The 22,768-nt window shown below is 42.4% G+C and overlaps 1 long non-coding RNA gene across 4 annotated transcripts in view; it reads left to right on the top strand.

The window, feature by feature from the left end:
• LOC132660319 (uncharacterized) overlaps nucleotides 1-22,735 on the top strand; it is a 69,586-nt gene extending 46,851 nt beyond the window's left edge. Inside the window, exons 6-7 of one of the 4 annotated variants that reach the window (XR_013554668.2) lie at nucleotides 5,069-5,447; nucleotides 22,146-22,735. This is a non-coding gene — a long non-coding RNA (uncharacterized LOC132660319). The other 3 variants (XR_009601716.3, XR_009601717.3, XR_009601720.3) reach the window with 3 other exon arrangements.
• The last annotated feature ends 33 nt before the right edge of the window (nucleotides 22,736-22,768 follow it).

Below are 22,768 nucleotides of genomic sequence, written 5' to 3'. Positions count from 1 at the left end.
TCTATGGCTGAAAAAGCTAATAATCAGAAGCCCACAGAAAAATCCCTTCTGCATACCTATGCAAAACATGATGACCCTCTTCCTGGGACCAGCAAACCAGTAGAATTGCCAGGGAAGATTTGAGAATGGAGTGGAGAGGAACCCACAGCTCTGGGAATTAGGAGATTTGTTCTGCATGAAGCACATGGCCAGCTGTTGGCTTCAGGTTATTCTATGGCTACAATTCAGTTCTTGGAGAATCCATGAGGAGGGATGAAAATAAGATGTCAGGAGATCTAGTTGAGAACTAACATGTAGTGGGCATTGGGGTGCACCTCATCACCTTTACTTGGCCAGTATACCCACTCATCAGCAGTGTGAATGTCCCCTGATAATAGCCTTGCCTGGGAAATTATGCCCCATCCACCCTCCCACCAAGGCTAGGGCAGCCCACAGCCAATGAGAGCACAAGGGGCCAGCCTCCTCCTCCCTGTTCTGTCTTGAGGCTTATACTCCAGCACTACGTTGTCCAAATGCAGTAGACATTAGCAGTATGTAGCTCTTTAAATTAAATTAAATTAAGAATTAAGTTTGACAGTTATGCTAGCCACATTTCAAATGCTCGATGGCTATATGTAGCTAGTGGTAACTATACTGAGCAGTGCCAATTACATAGAACATTCCCAACATAGCAGTAACTTTTATTGGACAGCATGGCTCCAGAGACTACCCACCATGGATCAGGCCAAGGTTAGATTTCACCTAGGCAATGCTCATGCTCAGATCACTCCCCTTCCTTATCCTGCTTCCTTGTCTTCCTGCCTCTAATTATCTACCTACCTACCTACCTACCTGTCTATCTAAAGAGCACTGCCTTAGTAAATCATGTGTACCCAAGTCCCTGTGTCAAGCTCTGCTTCTAAGGAATTCTATCCAAGACACCATTTATATTGATTTCAGCTTTAGGCTCACTGTAAACCAGCTAAACATTTATATATGGAAGGCTTAGATTTCCTTATCTTAAAAGATATGCCTGTATGCTTGTTTTCTAAATAAGGACTCATAGTGTCAGTGGGCCAGGTTTTCATAAAAGGAAAAGGGCTCTGGGAATGAAATGAAGTAGTCTTAAATCCCTCAAGATTGTGACTGAGGACTGAGTCTCTGCAGGTGGCATGCAATGCTCAGATTGGGGGTGGAGGCTCCCTGAGGAGTTCTGATAGATTTGAACACTAAGTGCCATTGTTGTGAAAGCAGAATACCTGATTGAAGGTAGAAGACAAGCCATGGTCTCAATGTCAACTTTTACATCCTTAACAGGAACTAAATGTTAAATAGAGAATATTAATTGATCCCCTCCCTGTTATTTACCAGATCTTGCTCTATGTCACCTGTCATGCACCATTGCCTCCACTTAAGTCTTCCCTTTGAGTCTGCAAAGGGGTGGTTTCCTCTTCCTGACTATTTCAGCACTGCTCTGTCCAGTAGAAATACAACGCAAGCCACACATGTAATTTAAATTTTTCTGGTAGTCACATTTTTTTTAAAAAAAGAAACACAGGGTTCCAGGGTGGCTCAGTCGGTTAAGCATCCGACTTTGGCTCAGGTAATGATCTCTGGGTTTGTGGGCTCGAGCTCCACTTCTGGCTCTGTGCTGACAACTTGCAGCCTGAAGCCTGCTTCGGATTCTGTGTCTCACTCGCTCTCTCTGCCCCTCCTCGACTCGTGCTCTGTGTGTGTCTCTCTCTCAAAAACAAACATTAAAAATTAAAAAAAAAAAAAAAGAAACAGGTGAATTTAATTTTAACAAAAGATTTTACTTAGCCCCAATATATCCAAAATATTATCATTCCAACATTTAATCAGTATAAAAACTTATTAATGAGGGGTGCCTGGGTGGCTCAGTCAGTTAAGCGTCTGATTGTGGATTTCAGCTCAGGTTATGATCTCGTGGTTCATTAGATCGAGCCCCTCATCAGGCTCTGTGCTGACAGCACAAAGAGTGCTTGGGAATCTCTCTCTTCTTCTCTGTCTCCTCCCTTGCACTCATGTGCGCTCTCTCTCTCTCTCTCAAAATAAATAAACTTTAAAAAAAACTTATTAATGAGACATATTACATTCTTTTTTTTCATATTAAGCCCTCAAGATCCAGTGTGCAGTTTGCACTTATACTACATCTCATTTTGGATTGGCTTTTTCAATTGCCTTTAGATTTTGTGCATATATTATCTATATAAAATTAAAGTATTACTTTAAAAAAAAAACTTTAATGTTTATTTGAGAGAGAGAGACAGAGTGCAAATGGGGGAAAGGCAGAGAAAGGGAGACACAGAATCCGAAGCAGACTCCAGGCTCTGAGCTGTCAGCACAGAGCTTGACACAGGGCTCCAGCCCACAAGCTGTGAGATCATGACCTGAGCCAAAGTCAGACACTCAACCGACTGAGTCACCCAGGCGCCCCTTTAAATTACTACTTTTTAAATGAGATTTTTTTTTTTTAACGTTTATTTACTTTTGAGACAGAGAGACAGAGCATGAATAGGGGAGGAGCAGAGAGAGAGGGAGACACAGAACCTGAAACAGGCTCCAGGCTCTGAGCTGTCAGCACAGAGCCCGACGCGGGGCTCGAACTCACGGACCGTGAGATCATGACCTGAGCCGAAGTTGGATGCTCAACCGACCAAGCCACCCAGGCGCCCCTAAATGAGATTAGGAACAAAATTATTTAGGGGCGCCTGGGTGGCTCAGTCGGTTAAGTGTCTGACTCTTGATTTCAGCTCAGGTCATGATCCCAGGGTTGTGGGATCAAGCCACACATCAGGCTCCATGTCGGGCTCTTCACTGGGTGTGGAGCCTGCTTGAGATTCTCCCTCTCCCTGTCTCAAGCTCTCTCTGTTTCACTCTCTCTCTCAAAAATAAATAAAAATTAAAAAAAAAAAAAAAGAACAAAATAGTTTAGAACAAAAGCTTCCAAACAATTGAACACAGTTGTCGGCCTTGCAGGTCAGTTGTAATGACCAAATAAGATTATTCACGTTGATGCCCTGTACAGTCTGACACTTAGTAGGTATGAAATAAATCATATATAGGCTTGAAGTAAAATGTTAAAACTTACAGCTACCCTCATTAAGGTTTAAGAGACCCAATTTAATAACTAATTGGTTTAAAATCTAATTGGTTTAAGATTTTCCAACTGCAATGGTACTTTTCTTTGGAAGGAGCATGATGGTGGGGTTGGGGGTAGGGAAAGAGAACTAGTGGGAAGAGAGGGCTGGGCTGGAACTCTCTTGTCACCAACCTAGCATCCAGCCTGGGGATTTTTTTCAGAAAACTATATCTGTCAATAAAGGCTAGGTTTGTCAGTGGGAAGAAGGAAGAAGTAGGTAGAGCAAGTGAGGTTAAACAAGCAAGAAGAGCAGTATATAACTACCAATTATCTGGACAAAGAAATGTCCTAGTCACCAGCCCAGGAGAAATGTAATCTGGATAGGACATTAATGCAATCTCCTCCTATGGAAAGAGTAATTGAGAGGCTCTTAATTCTGTTTGCAACACGGTGAACAACACTTACCTCGTTGAAAGTATCCTCCCCGATCCATGTTACAATGGCCCTAGGTGTGGAGCAGCCTCACTCCTGTAGAGTGTGGTTCTTTCTGCCTGTAGACAGGACCATAAGGGCATGGAAATAAATACATTTTTCAAAAGATGTGGTCTGAGACCACACAAAAGGCAATATATTCAGAAATTGGTAGTGATAAGATAAACTTGTAAACAGATGTTCCCTTTTCAAAAAATAGGCTCAGTTGTGTTTTCGAGTGAAATATTTCTAAATTTAAAGCAATGAGTCCAATTTTTAATTTGAAAAAGATACAATAAATAGTCCATTTTCCACCTGTTTCTCAGACCTTTGGAACAGCCTTTGGACTTCCTGGAATGTATGTATTATATTTTGTTCAGATTAACAGTTTGATCCTTTGCTTTAATTGAAAGGTTATTTCACCTAAAACCACATCAGCTTATTATTTGAAAAGGTAAGTAACATGCTGTCTAAAAGTAAGCTTATCCTGGGCTGCCTGAATGGCTCAGTTGGTTAAGCATCCAATTCTTGATCTCAGCTCAGGTCTTGATCTCAGGGTTGTGAGTTCAAGCCCCAAGTTGAAGCCTACTTTAAAAAAAAAAAAAAAGGTAAGTTTATCCTGTAATTCCTGACTGGACAGATATCCTATAGAGCTACATGGTTCAAAATGCAGACTCCTGGGCCCCATCCCAGACCTACTAGAAGGGACTTTCTGGGAGGATAGAAATTTGCATGAGTGGCTGAGCCTGTCTTCCAGATGATTCTTATATATGCCAAAGTTTGAGAAAAGGACCATAACAGAGAGGCCATGAAGGCTATTGCACAGCTGCCAACTAAGATTCTGTGGGTCAACTGCAGTCCCTCACCTTTGATGGGCCTCAACTGAGTGGGCCAAGAACACCAACTCTGAAGTCAGATATGCTGGCTTGAATCTTGGCTCTACTGCTTTATAGCTGGGTCACCTCAGACAAGCTACTTAAACCCTTAACCTTTGTTTCCTCTTCTACAAAATAGGGTTAATGATTGACTTAACTTCTAGGTTGTAAGGCTTCAGGGAGGCAGAGTATAGTTAATTTTACATGTCAATTTGACTGGGCCATAGGATGCATATACAGATATTTGGTTAAACATTATTTCTAGGCATGTCTGCGAGGGTATTTCTGGATGAGATTAATATTTGAATAAGTGGGCTGAGTAGAGGAGATTGCCTTCCCCATTATGGGTAGGCATCAAGCCTGTTGAGGGTCTGACTAGACCAAAATATAGAGGAAGTGCAGATTTGCTCTCTGTGCTTGAACTGGTACATCCATCTTCTCCTGTCCAGTGACACTGATGCTCATGGTTCTCAAGCCTTCATGTTAGGACTGGAACTATACCACGGGCTTTTATGGGCCTCCAGCATGCCAACTGCAGATCACAGGACTTCTCATTCTCCATAATCATGTGAGCCAGTCCCTCATAATAAATCTCTTCCTATATATCTCTATTACTTCCTGTTGATTTTTTTTTCTCTAGAGAACCCTGACGAATACAGACTTCAGCACATCTTTTAGGGGGATGCACACCAACCCATTGCATGAAACAGTGGCAGTAGCCAAAGAAGACAAAAGTCTGAGAAAGAATTGGGAGCCGGCAGGCATGGACAGAAGACCTACATTAGGCATCACGCCATGGATTGTATTTACTGAGTTAGGGGATTGGAGGAGAGTGAAGGCAGCTAGATATGAGCTTCTCTTTCCATCTTTGTTTCCAGCCAAGGAAACCAGCTGCAATTCCAGAGAACACAAAGGGAAGCACTCCAACAAAACAGGTTGCAAAATGCCTAGTTCCTGAGCCAGATGCAAGCAGCCTGTGCTACACGAGAGCTAAAAAAAGAAGAAAGTGGAGGGAAAGGGTGAGTTTGTACTTATTTTTCTCCATTCCCTAAGGCACAATGAAACAGAACTTTCAGCTCAAGACTTTTGCTGCCAGGATTCTAGCAGGGTTTGTCAGACTGCCCTGATCAACTGTGCCTTCATTATTCCTCAGGGATCCCACTTCTGGAAGCATTTTCCACAGCCCATTCAGACCCTATCCGCATCCAAATCTCCCTAAAGGGATGCCTTTTTGTTTTATTTAGTCAGAGTTGAATGTCCTGGTTGCAACCCTAAGGATGCATCACTTATACATTAGTCATTCAGAGTTTTATAAAGAGCCAAACAGAACCATCCAAACACATTCTGAAGCAAAAGCCACATCTGCTGGGCCTTAACACAAAGAATATTCTGTCTCTTCATGCTTAGGATTCCCTTCTTGGCATCCATATGTGTGCTTTTAAATGCTCTGTCAGACAAGCTCTAGATGCTGCCCATGCTCATATTTGTATGTGGGAGTAGGGAGGAGAGGGTAAGGATTTGGGCATGAAAAAGGAGATGTACTGGGGAAGTAGAGGTGAAGCTGACTGGATTGCACACTGGCAGAGCTCAATTGCACACAGTGACCAAAATAAGAGTAATCACAATAACTGCTCCTTACATTTACTGAGCACTTAGTAAGTGCTCTACAAGCATTATCTTATACAAACCTCATAACAACTCTGGATGATAAGAACTATCATTGTCCTTATTTTAAGGGTGAGAATCCTGGGATTTAAGGGGTTAAGGGATTTACCTAAAGTCACACAACCAGTTAAGTAGTAGCACCAGGCCTGAAACCCAGGCAATCTGGCTTTGAGCCAGACCCTCACTATTTTTTTTATTTTGTTGCGTAATAATTGATGCATAAAGTGTATAAATAAGGCATGTATGTTACAAAGCATAATAATAACATAAGCCACCATGCAACTTTAAAGCTCCATCACTACCAATATCTTTGAAGTGACTTACTTGCTCCTATTCATTCCATCTCCAGCCTAACTCCCTGAAGAAATCACCATTTTGTGTTTATCACCCTCTAGGCATGTAAAACAGCCTTTACCACATAGGTAGATATCCTTAAAATTATAGTTTTAGTGTGGATTTTGAGCTTTTAAAAAGTAGAATCATATTATACATAATCTCTCATGACTTACGTTTTTTAAAATTCAACATTATGTTTCTAGGGGCCCCTGGTGGCTCAGTCAGTTGAGTGTCTGACTTCGGCTCAGGTCATGATCTCACAGTTCATGGGTTTGAGCCCCGCGTCAGGCTCTGTGCTGGAGCCTGGAGCCTGCTTCAGATTCTGTGTCTCCTTTTCTCTCTGCCCCTCCTCTGCTTACACTCTGTCTCTCAAAAATAAATAAATGTAAAAAAAATTTTTTTAATTCAACATGTTTCTAAAATTCATCCCTATTGTGTCAGTTGACTGTGTTGTCATCGTTTTCACTGCTGGACTCCATTTGTGAAAATAGACCACAGTTTATTTGTACATTCTCCATTGAAGGGCATTTGGATTGTCTCCAGTTTCTGCTGTTGCAGACAATGCTATTATGAACATTTTTGAACTTGTCATCAAGTCCATATGTGCAAGAATTTCTCTAGGGTGTTGCAGGGTCAAAGTAATTTCCAAAGTGTTTGCACCAGTCTACACTCTTCAGCCATTTGTAGGAGTCCTTGTTCCACATTCTCACCAACACTAGGTATTGTCAGGCTTCTTCGTGTTTGCTAAGATAGTGGGTGGGTAGTATCTCATTTGATTTCAACTTGTATTTGTATATCATTATATTATTATATTTGTATTATATTATTAATCATATCCAGATAATGTTTGTTCACATTTACCTCAGTTTAGCCTTCATGTTTACCAGGTATTTTTGCTTATCATTCCTGCTTATATTTCTGGCCTTCCTACTGAGATAATTTTTCTTCTTCCTGAATGATATCCTTTAGAAATTCATTTAGTTAAGAACCATTCATTGTAAATTCTCTCATTCTTTGTACTCTGAAGATACATTTATTTAGCTCTTGTTTTTAAAAAAAATACCTTTCCTGAACTACAGTCTCATTTTGACAGTATGTTAATGAGCTGGAAGATATTCTATTGGTCTCTTTTCCTTTGTTGTTACTGAGAAGTCGACTGTCACCCCACTTGCCTTTCCTTTATAGGTGATCCTTTTTCTCCAGCTGTTTTTAAGATCTTTGGCATTTTGTGGAATCATACAAAAATGTGTGTAGGTGTAGATTTTTTTTTTATTCTGCCTGCTATGTGTTGGTCTTCCTGTAACTGTGGATTCATGGCTTTCATCATATTTTATCACCTCAAACATTGTCTCTCCTCTCTTGCCCTTTCTATCTTCCATACTGTTTAACTTACATGTCATCCTTCTCATCTCCCCATGTCTCTGCACAGTTTTACAGATAATTTCCTCAGCTCTTTTCTATAGCTTATCAATTCTTTTTTCAGCCATTTATAATCTTCTGTTTAACCCATCCATTTGTTATTCATAACAAGATTATAATCTTTCATTTCTGAAATGGATTCCATTTCTGATTTCTAGGTCATTGTTGATAGTCTCTTCCACACACATTTTTAACATGAAAATTTTTTATCTTTAAATTATATTTGAACTTTCTTTTAAGTGTTTCCAGAGGCACCTAGCTGCCTCAGTTGGTTGAGCATCCAACTCTTGATTTCAGCTCAGGTCATGATCTCAGGGTCATGGGATTGGGCCCCATGTTGAGCTCCATGGTGAGTGTGGAACCTGCTTAGGATTTTCTCTCTCTCTCTCTCTCTCTCTCTCCCTCCCTCCCTCCCTCCCTCCCTCCCTCCCTCCCTCCCTCCTTGCCTCCCTCTCCTCCCCCCTCTCCTCCCCCCTCTCCTCCCCCCTCCCTTTGCCTCTCTCACTCTCAAATAAAAATAAAAATTAAAAATAAAGTGTTTACAGTATCTGATCATTACAACATCTGAACTCTTGAAGGAGCACTATATTTGGTTTTTGTTTCTTCTGACTCTTTTTATTAGTTTTCTATAACTGCTATAACAAATGATCACAAAACTAGTGATTTAAAACAGTGCAAGTTCATTCTCTGACATTTCTGGAAGCCAGAAGTCCAAAATTACTTGGTTAAAGCCAAGGTATTGAAAGGGCTGCTTTTTTCCGGATGCTCTAGGGCAGAATCGATTTCCTTCTCTTTTCTAGCTTCTGGAGGCTGCCCTCATTCCCTGGCTTGGGACCCCTGCCTTGCATCACTCTTGCTTCCATCATGACATGTCCTACTTCTGTAGTCAAATCTCCTTCTTCTTTCCTCTTTTAAGGATACTTGTGATTGCATCTAAGGTCTACTTGGATAATCCAGGATAATTGCCCCATCTCAATCTTAATCTTAGTTTCCAGCTGCAAAGTCCCCTTTTTCATGGTAATGTTCACAGGATCCAGGGATTGGGTCTGGGATATTTTGGGGGCCCAGTTTTCAGCCTACTATATATTCATTATGTCAAAGACTGCTAGTGGTCAGTAAGTATCCATTCTTCCATTCCTTCCTAGGAATGAAAATAATAATTTTTAGCCATGCTTATTGCCAGCCAGTTTAAACTCCCTAGTTTTTGTTTTGACATCCAGATGTGACCTTTGGGATTAGAATTTTGCCAATAAGTTCTAAGTGGAAGTGCTATGTACAACTTCCAAAATATGTTTTTAAAGAGAATAGTTATGCTTTTCTTGTCCTTCCTTCCATAATGGTCTGGAATGTGGATAGCTGGAGCTCCAGCAGCCACCTGGGATCACAAGAATAATGATCATAACCAAGATCTCAGAGGGTTCATGAACCATAAGAAAACAGGTCCCTGATGAATTTGTGATAAACCTTCCCTGAATACCTACTTCTTGGTTTGTTTAATATGAAAACAAATAAACACATGTTTCAGCCACCATTATTTGGGGTTTTTTGCCATGTGATGTTACATTTAGTTCTAAGTGATATAATCATTATGTCTTGTTTGGTAATTTTTTATTGTGATTTTTTTTTTAGTTTTACATAATCTGTGAGAATCCTGTAAACCTGAATTAATGACACCTTGTCCAAAATGGATTTGCATTTACTTATTCCTAGAGTCATGTGTACCACCAATAGGAGACAGCTTTAACCTTCTTAATGAGGGAATGGGCTCCAGCAGCAGGGTGACTTTAGCTTCCAGTCCCTGCATTTGTGACTGGCATTGGCATTTATCTTCCAAATTTACAGTTTTCTTTCCTTTCTCGATCCTGGTTTTAGCTTACTATGCATGTTTGTATGTTCTTCTTTTGCTTATTATCATTGGAAAGTTCCCTTTGTTTCTGGTGAGAGGTCAGTGTATTAAAAAGCATGTCATCCCCTGGATGCAGCACCATTGCAGTACATCAGGATATCTTGTTCACCATCTTGCCAGGAACCACCCCAGTTTCATCATTAAAGCGTGCCACAGAGACTTTACATCTGATTGGCCTACCCAACATTTTGGTGAAAATTTGGTACAAGCAGAACTCTTCTGAAAACCAGATTGGTAACACTTTCTCTGACCATGGACTCCACTCATTTATTTGTTATCAGGGGTTCAGCTCACAGTCATTAACTCTGATTCTCTCTTTTAGAGTTTCTAGCAGCTCTTTCTTTCTTTCTTTCTTTCTTTCTTTCTTTCTTTCTTTCTTCTTAATGTTTATTTATTTTTGAGAGAGAGGGAGAGACAGAGTGTGAGCTGGGGAAGGAGCAGAGAGAGGGAGACTGAATCCGAAGCAGACTCCAGGCTCTGAGCTGTCAGCACAGAGCCTAACGTGGGGCTCAAACTCATGAACTGTGAGATCATGATCTGGGCTGAAGTCAGATGCTTAACCAACAGCCACCCAGGTGCCCTAGTGGCAGCTCTTTCAAATAACACAGGCTCCTTCCTCTGTCCACAAAGATTTTGATACACCTTCAGAAATATATATAATAAAACTCTACTAGGGGCACCTGGGTGGCTCAGTTGGTTGAGCGTCCAACTCTTGATTTTTGCTCAGGCCATGATCTCACGGTTTGTGGGATCAAGCCCCATGTCGGAACTCTTCTTGGGATTTATTCTCATTCTCTCTCTCTCTCTCTCCCTCCCTCCCTTGCCCACTCTATCTCAAAAAATAACTAAATACACATTTAAAAACTCTACTAATGAGATAATATTGCACTTATTATAATATGTGTAGTATTCTGCAACTTGCTTTTTAATGTAGTAATACCTCATATCCATCTCAGTACTTCTAGTCATCTTATTCTTTTTTCATAGCTCCATAATATCCCATAGTGTATATTATAGTTTCTTGGACAATTTGTTGATGGATATTTAGTTTGTTTCCAGTTTTTTTTAGTGTTTATTTATTTTGAGAGAGAGAGAGAGAGAAAGAGTGGAGGAGGGACAGAGAGAAAGAGAGAATCCCAAGCAATCTCCACGGTGCCAGTGCAGAGTCCGATATGGGACTTGATCTCATGAACCATGAGATCATGACCTGAGCTGAGGTCAAGAGTCAGACACTTAACCGACTGAGCCACTGAGGCACCCCCTGTTTCTAATTTTTTGATATTAGAAATAGTGCTGTGCTATAATAAGCACATATATACATTTTTGTGTATTTACATATGTGAGAGTAAATATATATAAAGGACTTCTAAAAATAAAATTTTTAGGGTCATCTGTATGGCTCAGTCAGTTGAGTGTCCAACTCTTGATTTCAGCTCAGGTCATGATCCCAGGGTCATGATATCAAGCCCCACAACAGGCTCTGCACTGAGCATGGAGTCTGCGTAAGATTTTCTCTTTCTCTCTCTCTCTCTCTCTCTCTCTTTCTCTCTTTCTCCCTCTTGCACTCTCTCTCTCTAAAAAATGCATTGAAAATAGTTTTTTTTTAGTTTAAAGAATATGAATATTTAATATTTTTGTAGATGTTGCCAATCTGTCTCCCCCAAAAGCCATACTAATGGTGTTTTGTAACAAACTACTAATGCAAAATTGATGTCCATTTTCCCTAATTCCTGAGTAGGGATTCCCTAATTTATTTCAGAATGGTGGTATGCCTACCTAAAGGCTACACTTCATACCCTTACTTTCAGTGAAGTATGGCCACATGACTATCTCTGGCCCCTGAGCTGTGAGTGGCAGTGTTACTAGAATATCGTGCAATATTGCTTACTGGAAGTTATGCCACTTTCTGCCCTTCTGCCTTTATGCCTTCTTCCAACATATGTAGTGGGTTTTTTTTAATGTTTATTTATTTATTTTGAGAGAGAGCATGCATGTGGACGAATAGGGGAGGGGCAGAAAGTGAGGGAGAGAGAGAGAGAGTCTCAAGCAGGCTCCACACTGTCAGCACAGAGCCTGACATGGGGCTCTATCCCACAAACCATGAGATTATGACCTGAGCGGAAATCAAGAGTAGGATGCTCAACCAACTGGGCCACCCCAGTGTCCTTGCAGTGGTTTTATGGCTAGCATTCCATAGAGAAGAACATTAGAAATGATGTATGTACTAGGGATTGGAGAAAAGAAAGAAGGGAGGCTGAATAATGTGGTTTCACCACACAACCTTAGACTGCCAGCATCTTGACTGCCATTATATAAGAGAATAAACCACTATATTCAAGAGTCTTTGTCACATGCAGTTAGGAATGCAGTTCCTAACCAACAGTGTCCCATTCAATCATTTAACCAATAAGCCAGTCTTTGTTATGGGCCTAGTCATGTGCTATGGATTTAACCACAGTAAGCTTGCCTGTGCCCAAATTGGACTGTCCTCAGAGGGGTTAGTGTGGCCAGGTATGTGATCTTTTATATCGATTCCCATCTCTTCTTCCCCAAATGGTAATCTCAGTCCACAGAAATAACAGAGCAAACTTTAAATTCCCATCTTTGGCTCAGATCACCTAAGAAAATCAGTCTAGAAACACACACACACACACGTACGTGCACACACACATGCTTGTGTGCACGTGCGCACACACACACACACACACACAGCAGTGCATACAAAAAACCAAATGGCTTTTCACAGCACCCATAAAACTTCCTTACTTCAGTCTCAGGAATTTTTCAGAATAACCCTTTGGCCCTCTTTAAGAGAAGGTCCATCCAAAGGGCTAGTATCCAAAATCTATAAAGAGCTCATCAAACTCCACACCCGAAAAACAAATAACCCAGTGAAGAAATGGGCAGAAAACATGAATAGACACTTCTCTAAAGAAGACATCCGGATGGCCAACAGGCACATGAAAAGATGTTCAACGTCGCTCCTTATCAGGGAAATACAAATCAAAACCACACTCAGATACCACCTCACGCCAGTCAGAGTGGCCAAAATGAAGAAATCAGGAGACTATAGATGCTGGAGAGGATGTGGAGAAACAGGAACCCTCTTGCACTGTTGGTGGGAATGCAAATTGGTGCAGCCGCTCTGGAAAGCAGTGTGGAGGTTCCTCAGAAAATTAAAAATAGACCTACCCTATGACCCAGCAATAGCACTGCTAGGAATTTATCCAAGGGATACAGGAGTACTGATGCATAGGGGCACCTGTACCCCAATGTTTATAGCGGCACTCTCAACAATAGCCAAATTATGGAAAGAGCCTAAATGTCCATCAACTGATGAATGGATAAAGAAATTGTGGTTTATATACACAATGGAATACTACGTGGCAATGAGAAAAAATGAAATATGGCCTTTTGTAGCAACATGGATGGAACTGGAGAGTGTGATGCTAAGTGAAATAAGCCATACAGAGAAAGACAGATACCATATGGTTTCACTCTTATGTGGATCCTGAGAAACATAACAGAAACCCATGGGGGAGGGGAAGGGAAAAAAAAAAAAAAAAAAAAGTTAGAGTGGGAGAGAGCCAAAGCATAAGAGACTGTTAAAAACTGAGAACAAACTGAGGGTTGATGGGGGGTGGGAGGGAGGGCAGGGTGGGAGGGAGGGCAGGGTGGGTGATGGGTATTGAGGAGGGCACCTTTTGGGATGAGCACTGGGTGTTGTATGGAAACCAATTTGACAGTAAATTTCATATATTAAAAAATAAAAAAAAAAAAAAAGAGAAGGTCCATCTGATGAAAATGTAATAGCTCTATGGAATAAAAAATTGAAGAATTAATAATTCAGAGCTACTATTAAATCAATGTGCTTCCTGTTGATTTGTCAATGTGGACTTTTCCAATTAGACAATTTTATTACAGTGATGAATACAAAAGGCACAATTTAGAGACTACTGTTCTAAGTTATGGTCCGGTTAGCTTAACAATCCGTATTTGCTATTGAATAAATGTGATGGCTGTAGCCTTCTAAAGATTAATGGGACTTTATTGGCAACTGAGTCTGCTCCTGTCCCTGGTGAGGATCAAGCAGGAGTGACTTCTTCACATATCCCCAAAGGATCCTTCCTGACCATTGTAATGGCCCATCACCTCCCTCCCCAGGGTCCTCTCCCATCCCATATCAAGAACACCCACCCTGCAGATGACAGGTGTTACAGACAGTGCCTGAGTCCCAAACCAAGTCCCACTTTCACTGGTAAAGACAGCAAATAAAATTCCTTCTTCATCTACATGAGGTCCTGTAGAATTTGTCAAATGGAAAGCAAGTGCGTCAAAGGTTCACAGTCAATGCAATCAAACCCAGGGGATCTCTGTTGTGAGTAATGTATTAGTACCTGACTTATTTAGCCTGCTGCAGAAGAAGGGACACCAGATACAGAGCAGAAGAACTGAGGGAAGTCCTGGATCTACTACATTCTAGCAGTGTCACCTGAAGCAATTTGCTCAACTGCTCTGAGCCTTGGTTTCCTCATCGGTAGAATGGGGATAATAGCCTCTACTTTCTGGAGTGGGAATAATTACATAATAAAAGAGTATAATTCTTCTGACACATATCAGATCCTCAGGAAAGTATCTGTTCAGTTTACTGACAGGACAGGACCTGTGCGTCAAGGAAGAGGTAGGTCTCCCTCCTTGACAACATTTTATTAATTATTTTCCTCTTTATCTGACTGGGAGCACATGCTTTTTTGGACCATGAATGATCTGTGAGCAGCATTTTTGCTTCCCCTCTGAATTTGTTGTGGGACACCTCTCTTAGCTTGCAAGTACTTTGATGGCAAAGATGGTGTCACCTGCCTTGAAGCGAATGACAAACCAGGCAGACAATTTTGCTTCCTTCCTTATTTTTAAGGCCCCCAAAGCATGGGTGAGCAAAGTCCAAATTATCCCTGTTGACTTTTTCTCCCCTCACATACACACTCAAGCTCCTCCTGGTCAGCTCCTCTGAATTGTCAGAGGATACTTCAGTCCTAGAAGGTGGATAGAATGACCAACTCCTCCTGGTCTACCTGGCACTTTTCTGGGTTTTTAACTAAAAGCCCAGCAACATCCCAGGACAGGTGGTCATGCTTAGAGGGGAGGAGCCCTGGCATGTGGATTGGAATAATCTTTCTAAGAGGCCTTTACCTGTTGTATGCAGAGCAGACCTCATGGCTGCCACTGGGTGCTTGACTCACTGGGTTTGCACTGCCTTGCATCTTGCTTCAGAGTTTGCTTCTCCTTGGAGACTAGCACCAGGGTCACTGGAGTGCTCCTGCCTCGGGCCTCACTGGGCCTGGTAAATAACAGCCCAGCCTGAGGGACCAGGCCCTCTTGGGTGTCCTTTCCCCATGGCAGGCAGGCACATGGGAGCTATACTAATTAACAGGTCCCATTTTTCTCCTTGCTTACTCAGGCTGCTCCTGATAGAGCTATGAGGGCAGGAGGCCCAGGGGGCCCAGAAATGTAGCTAGGTCTTCCCCAATGGTTACTAATGAGAATGTCCATGGGCTGAGAATTGCAGCTATTACTGGAATGACTCTTATGCAAGTTATTTATCGGTTGGTGATGTCTGCTCTTGTATCCAACATCAAACAATTATGTATCCTTGTTCCCCACCCAGGGATCTTGAGGTCTTTGTTTCTATATGCTTTTCAGGGTTCTGCCCACCCTCATCCTGGTTACTCTGTTTCCCTTACTCATGCTCTTGTGTCTTCTGTGCTGGTTTCCTCATAGGTCTGATCTTTTAGATTTGCAGGAGGCTGTCTCAGTTGCTGGTTTTGCAAGTACAGGCCTCAAGCTAGACCTGCAGCATGTGAAGAGCAGGGCTGGGGCCAAGCCTCCCCAAGCATGCTGTTTTGGCTTGCCCAGTTGCCATTCCCCTGCATCTTGTAGTGATAGTAGCCTCACTTTGGTATAGGAACCACCCGATCTTCTCCACATTGTCTGGACTTTGTGGGCTTGGGCCTAAATAATGGGAGCAATTGTTGTCCTTGACCATCACAAGTTAGCTTAGGGAAGCCCTGGGACCAGCAAGGCCAATGAACCTTGATCCCAAGATCTCTACTGGATCTGGTAGGGGAACATGCCTTCTGCCCACAGGGGCTGCTCAGTTGAGCTGATCTACACTCGGTCTCTTCAGCTACCACGTAGGGAGAGCCTGCTTGAAAATGCAGTCAATCCAGACAAATAACAGGTGCAATGGGTATCCACTGTGTCTGCCTTTACGGCATGCACACCCCTATTCTTAAAACAGCACTTTGATTTCCCTCTGGGGGACCACCACTCCACCATTTCATGGATTGTTATTTGGACAGTCAGTCAAGGAGTCTGTTCTCCTTTGGTCAAGGCATGAGCACATGACCTCACCAGCCAATGAGACTGTCCTGAGAATTTGAACAGTACAAGGAGGGAATACAGATGGAGGTGACTCTGAGACATAGAGAAAATAGGAGTGTCATCTGCCAGATCCCCAGAGCTGCCTTGCTTTCTTTCCTGTCCACAGCCTGATTTTTCAGCTCTTCCTTCAGTTCCATGAGCTACCTGAGGTAGCTTTATAATATCCCAACCTGGCTAGGCTGAACTACACTTACCAGAATTCCCTTTCCTGTATGTTTTCATGTCACGTGGGCCAGGAGAGGGATTCTGGGAATCCCTTTATAAAAAGAAGAAAAGAAGTTAATAGTGAGGACTAGGTATCCATGCATACAAGAGAAAATCCCAAGTTATGAACTTAAACACAAAACAAGTGCATTTGTCCATCATGTGGAAGAAGTCGAAGTAAACAGCCTCAGGCAGGTGTGATGGTACCATCTGTCCCCAGGCTCCTCATGCTCTGTATTCTGCTGTCCCTGGAGTGTAAGCCCATGCTCACCGTAGTGGCCACAACTAGCTAAAAGAGAGGCTGGCAAGCATAATCTTTATTGTGTGCTACAATAGAAATGGGTTCCTGTTATTGAGGGAGGAGGAAAGAGTAGGCAGGGGAGGCCACTGCTGCCTGCGTAATGGGAGAAAACAGGGCTGTGCCGAGGGTGGAAAGGAAGCCAGCGCCCAGTCTATGCTAGAACACATTTTCCTTCCCGCCCCCCTCCCAATCCTGCACTCAATCAATGCTCCCTCCATCTCTCCTGCTCTCATGAAAATCCCTGCTAAAGGCTCCATTCACTGTGATAACACTATTTCACAGGACTTTTATCCTTAATGTAGCAAAACAGATGGGGGGGGAAATGCATCAAACAACTTACACCAATATATGAAAAAGAAGAGGTTAAGAGTCTGGGTTCTAGGGGATCGATAAACCATGTTTCTACTCCTGGATCTCCTGTGTCCTAGCTGTGGGATTTTGAGCAAGTCTCTTAATCTCCTGAATCCTATTTTTCAATTGCAAATTTCAACAATAGTACTGACCTTAAAGTTTTGTGGTGAGGATTGAAGGAGAAACACTTAGTATAGTGCCTGGCATATAGTAAATGCTCAGTAAACATTAGCTGCTATTATTGTCACTATTATTATCTGTATGTACATCATCTTAGTCAAGTCTCTTTAAAGACACGCTAATGGTTTTCTCCCTGGGTTCATTCTTCACTGTTTTCTTCAGCTTCAGTAACTTGAACGGTGAGAGAGAGAATGAGGCTTATGACACTTCTAAGAAGCTTTACTGGGCAGACTTGGAAAATCCATGGCATGCCCCAGAGGCCCTTAGTGGATGAGGAGAGACTGGGGCCACCAGGACTCTTCAGCTGAGAACTTTGGCTCTGTCTTCTTTGGAATCTTTAGCTTATGATCTCCCAGGAGTTCAGGGACCCCTGGGTGGGTGGTAACAGTTGCCCCTAATCCATTGTTCATCTAGTGTGAGGACCAGGTCAGCACTCATAGGGTTCCAGATGTGCTTGCTGCAAGCTCAGGCTCCCTCTGAGTGTGAATGTGGTTTCTCACCAGATAAGGGATGTGCTCAGCCCAGATCAAACACTTATCTCCAGGGTGCTGAGAGCCAAACTCTGCTTCTGTTCCTCGCTGGTATTTATTTGCTTACCCTTATCACCTCTGAAGGTGGTGTTGTTTGTGCACCTGATCTCAGTTTCTGGCTTGGTAGACTGAAAGGTGCCCTGGTTCTCGGTGGGGGTGGAGGGTGGGGGGTGGGGGGGTGGATGGAGCATGGAACAGCCTCCAGGTGGTGCAGGATGAAGAGCACTGGATGAGGGGGTCAGGAGATGCAGCTCCTGAGTCTGTATACAAACGGAGGGATGGGGCTCAGCAGACTCAAAGGCCTCTTCCAGAGCTGACTTTCTGTTTTGCTACAAAAACCCCAGTGGGAGCATTCTTAGGGGGAAGGAAGAAAAGTTGAAGACTTAAAATGAGCAGGAAATGTGAGTGTCTTCAGCCTCTTGTGTGAGGGAGAATTGTGAATCTCTTTTGACCACACTTTACTTTGTGCTGCCTGTTTTAGCTGTGTGGTCACAGTGCCAAAAGTGGACAGATGCAGGGCTCCTGCTCATTGAGTTGTTCGTGCAGAAATAGCTTGTAAAATCAGTGACTATACCCCATGCAAATATGGAACAAGGAAGGGGGGGATTCTAGAATATTTGCAGGAAGATAGCCGATGGTATAAAGAGGTCTTTACTTGGAGAAATACTTAGTATTACAATTAGAACTTACAGAATGAATGGGTGATAGGAGGTGGGGCATAGATTATTGACTTTACAAGATAATGTCCCACTTTATAAAAAGCTAAATGTTTCCTTTTGGAAGTCAGCTCTCATGGTGCACTAAAAGGTTGAATCTATAATAAATCTATACAAGTTTTGGCTAATAAATCCATTGTGTACAAGCTTAGCCATGCTGTAAAGTGTTTTTCTCCTCGTAAATACACTCTCATTTTTAGAAGAAATTTCTATAAGATAATGTCTTTCTTGCGGTCCAGTTTGACTTGTGTGCCTGCTGTGAATTGAACAATGAAGGTTTTCCAGTTGCATCTGAAGGGCAAAATCTATTTTCTTCTGTGATCCCCAATGCCCACACTTTCCCACAAGGGGGCAGCACACCACAGGGTCTTTAGGTGTAACAAAGGCCTGGGATTCAGAAAGCACAGCCCTAGGAGAGAGTGACTCCTTCCCAGAGGGAAGACAATTCACTAAAAGCTGTTAAGAGGCAGATCTTATAGTACCTCGGCATAATTGAAAGCCCTGAGTATCTGCCAGAAACCTTTTGGTTGTTCTTACATAGAAAAAGGATGAAATCATTTTGTGTGAGGGACAGTTCTTCAGTATTAGCAAATTATTTTTTCTGTATCTACACAAAATTTATCCACCTAAGTTACCAACAAAAGCAATTTTAGGCAGAGACCTATACACTGAATCATAAATACATTGTTTTCCCTTCAAGTTTCGTTTGTGAGTTTATGGAAATGCATGAGGTCAAGTGTTCCACTCATGTTGTATTCCAAGTCTTTGCACTGCCCAGTGGACAGAAGCAGTGCTTAGAATTTGACACAATTTGTTATTAAGTAAACACAAATTTTCCAGGAAAGAAATTTAGGATAGAAGATCAGTTTCAGTTTTAGGGAGAACTTCCCTTTCATATTTTTGTACAGGGCTAGGCTTCCATTAAATGTATGTAAAGGATAATAAAAGATTTAACAAGTCAGGAAAACAAGTAATTCCACTGTGTCATGTCTATACTAGCTGAGGGAGAAGATGCAATTCCCAAAAGTGTATATTGGTTGCCAAGATCTAGATCCAGCCTGAGGAAGTATGAATTGATCACTCCCTGGTTTTCACCTCATGGGAGAACTTAGGGATGTGTTATGCTAGACTATTATTCTGTGACACTGGCCAAATCCATTAGGTCTCCTAATATTCATTCCCCTGTCTTTCTCAGAACTCCTGGATGTGAGTTGAGTATACCATTGCACAGAATAAGTCTGTTTCTCAACCTTTCTATGGCAGGTGTGGCCATGCGACCAACCATGGCCAAAGAAATGAAAGCAGAAGTGATATTCCTTAAGTGACAGGGTAGCCTTTCTCTTCTTACTTTCTTGATGGTTGGAATGTGGATGTGATGGTTGGAGCTGGAACAGCCCCAGTGATGATGGATGATGAGGTAAAAGATACATAAGGAAGATGGTAGAAAAACAAGATAGGGTCAGGTCTCTCGTTATGAAGCCACCATAGCAGCCTAGACTGCCAACCTAGATGTTTGGAAGAGGGAAATAAAAATAATTTGATTTTTAAATAAAAATAATTTGGGGGTTTTGCCATAATTTCATAATTTTTTTATCACCAATCTATACGTATTGAATGTTGTGTGAAGGGCACTGCTGGATGATCTGGCTTTAAGTTGACTTAAGGACAGAGTTGGATCAGGACCACCAGAAACAAAGTTCAGTTGTTAAAAAAATCCTTCCTGAAAATGGCTTCAGTGCTACTACATAAATAAATGCAGCTGTATTTGGTCACAGCCATAGCTGTTTCTGACATCTGTGTTTTCCCTGGCAGCAGAGGTTGTGTTTATCCTGAATCTCCCTTTATGACTTAAAACACAGCCAGAATCTATTCCTGCATTCAAACTTGATGGTTGATGGAAAATATACAAAACCTATGGACATTAATGGCCATGGCCTTGTGAGGCCAATGTGCATCTGCTTTCTCTGTGTTGTTCTGATTAGGAACCACCCACTTTTCTGGTTCAAGGTTAAGGACAGGCAGATCTTCTTCCCTCTAGATCCCGATACAGTGACACAGATTTGCAGGATCTGGATAAAAGAGAGTTTTTGTGCAGCTACTTGTCCACCCTAGCCCTGTGGGACAGACGAAGGGGCGATTCTACTGGCCAAAGAACTGCCCCCCACTCCAGGCAGCGTAGAGGGGTGTGGGTGGAGTGGGGTGGGGGCACCGTCCTAGCAGCCCTGAGTCCTCAGCTGTCTGGATGTGGGACAGGACTTCCATGAGCAGATCCCAGCAGGTCTAAGAACAGCATGGGCTCAGTGCGCCCAGGCTCTCTCAGGAGGCAACACCAGGCCCCCTGGCTTATAGGGACTGCTGGGCATGGCCCAGCTCTGAGGGAGAGCTCTGTGCAGCTCTGTGCAGCTCTGGCAGCCTAATCCCACCCAGATTAATGAGGTGGGGCTACACAAGACAACAAGGGTGGACCTGCAGGGATGAGGTCTCCCTGGGCAAAAAAAAAACCACCAGTCCTTTTTAAGGAACATAGCTAAAAGCCAACTGCCCACTTATTTTCCAAATTAGCCATAGCGACTGAATGCAGATTGAGATATTATACTCAGGTTGCATAAACCAGCCTTGTATCCAAAGCCTATTTGCTGCTTCACCTACTTTAGGGGACAATCTGGTGACCAAAGGAAAACATGTCTTTACAAAGTAGCACTTGCCTAGAAGGGCCTAGACCCCATGATCAGAATTATTCCAGGGATCCCTTACGAAAATATTTTGATAGTTTACCACCACCCCTAGCAAAGTGCCACATGTTTATACTAAAGAAGAATGGAAACAAGTACACTAAAATGTACACAATATCTAAGTTGGGTTTTTAGGTTGTACTGAGGCCTGGATGAATTATTTCTAAATGCTGTGAATGTCTGCTTCTAATCTGGCCCTCACAGGAAGCAATGCAGCACATGAGGTAAGTTGACAGAAGGTACACCTACTGGCAAACCTAAGCACTGTGGTAGCTAAGAGGCTCACTTCTCATGGTATACAAATGAAGTGCCATTTTGTTTTTGCATGTTTGGTTTATATGGATGGTCTCATGCAGGAGACCCCCATCATTGTGTGGGATACCAAAAACTAGACCCAAGGACTGAGGGGGTCCACACTGAGGTAATGCCTGGTCCAGGAGACTAGCTGGACTCCACAGGGGATCACCAACAGTTGGTAGTAGCTTCTAATTGTGTAATAAAGCTTGTGAGGCTCAGAGAAAATGAGTACCATTATTAATGATGGCTGCAATAAATTAGGGGCAAGGAGGGGTGCAAGCAGTTGAGTGGGATAGAGGACTTGCATTCCAACTAACAAATTTCATCAATTTTAACAAGCCCATCACTCCTCTCCCTCCTTTTTTACATCTTTGAAATTGAGATGCATCTTGTATCACCAAGCCAGATTGTATTTTCCAAAAATGGACACAATATTTTAAGTCTCACAGACTCGTCCAGAACCTAGCCAAGCCCCATCAAGAAGTAGAATTTATATCTTCTCTCCTTGAACAGGGGGTGTGTGGGGGGGGACTTTGTGACTGCCTCAACTAATATCATGTGGCAAAAGTGACACTAAATGAATTATGAAGCTAAGCTATTTAAAAATGATATTGCTTCTACCTGGCCTCCTCTTTTCAGATGCTCATCCTTAGAACCCAGCCACCATTGCTCTGAAGAAGCACATGCCATGTGGAGAGGCCCCTGGTTCTCAGGCCTGGCTGAGGTCCCAGCTGACAACTTGCAGGCCATATGAAGGCTACATTGGAAACAGTTCCTCCAGCCCTAAGTCTGGCTGCCTGACTGAGGCTGCATGGAGACAGATAGTAAGTTTCCCAGTGATTTGTTACACAGCAATAGATAACTGAACGATCCTGCTAGATCCTGGTAAGCTGGCAGCAATCATGACGACAGTTGTCACAGCTGGCATGTGTACACCAAATTTGTAGAGTAAGTGACAATTAATTAAAGACCATGTTTTAAAGAAATCCTGCCTCACCAACATTTTTTGTGGTACAAAGGACAATACCGTAAGGGAAACATGGAAAGGTGATGTAGAAGGCTCAGACTCTGAATAGGCAGAAATCTGAGGCATACCATACCAAATTTATTTTGTGTATATTTTCCTTTATAAGGATGATCTAAGTTTAAAAGACCATTCAAGGAATATTAAAGAAATGCTAAGTGATAAGAAGTGTGCATTGGTTTCACTGGCAGCGTTTTCCTTTCTCTGTGGCAGATCATCTTACAATCAATGACATCTT

Source organism: Panthera onca, chromosome A3 (genome assembly GCF_046562875.1).
Source record: "Panthera onca isolate mPanOnc1 chromosome A3, mPanOnc1 haplotype 2, whole genome shotgun sequence".
Taxonomy (NCBI): Eukaryota; Metazoa; Chordata; class Mammalia; order Carnivora; family Felidae; genus Panthera; species Panthera onca.
This window is presented reverse-complemented; position numbering and strand designations above follow the sequence as displayed.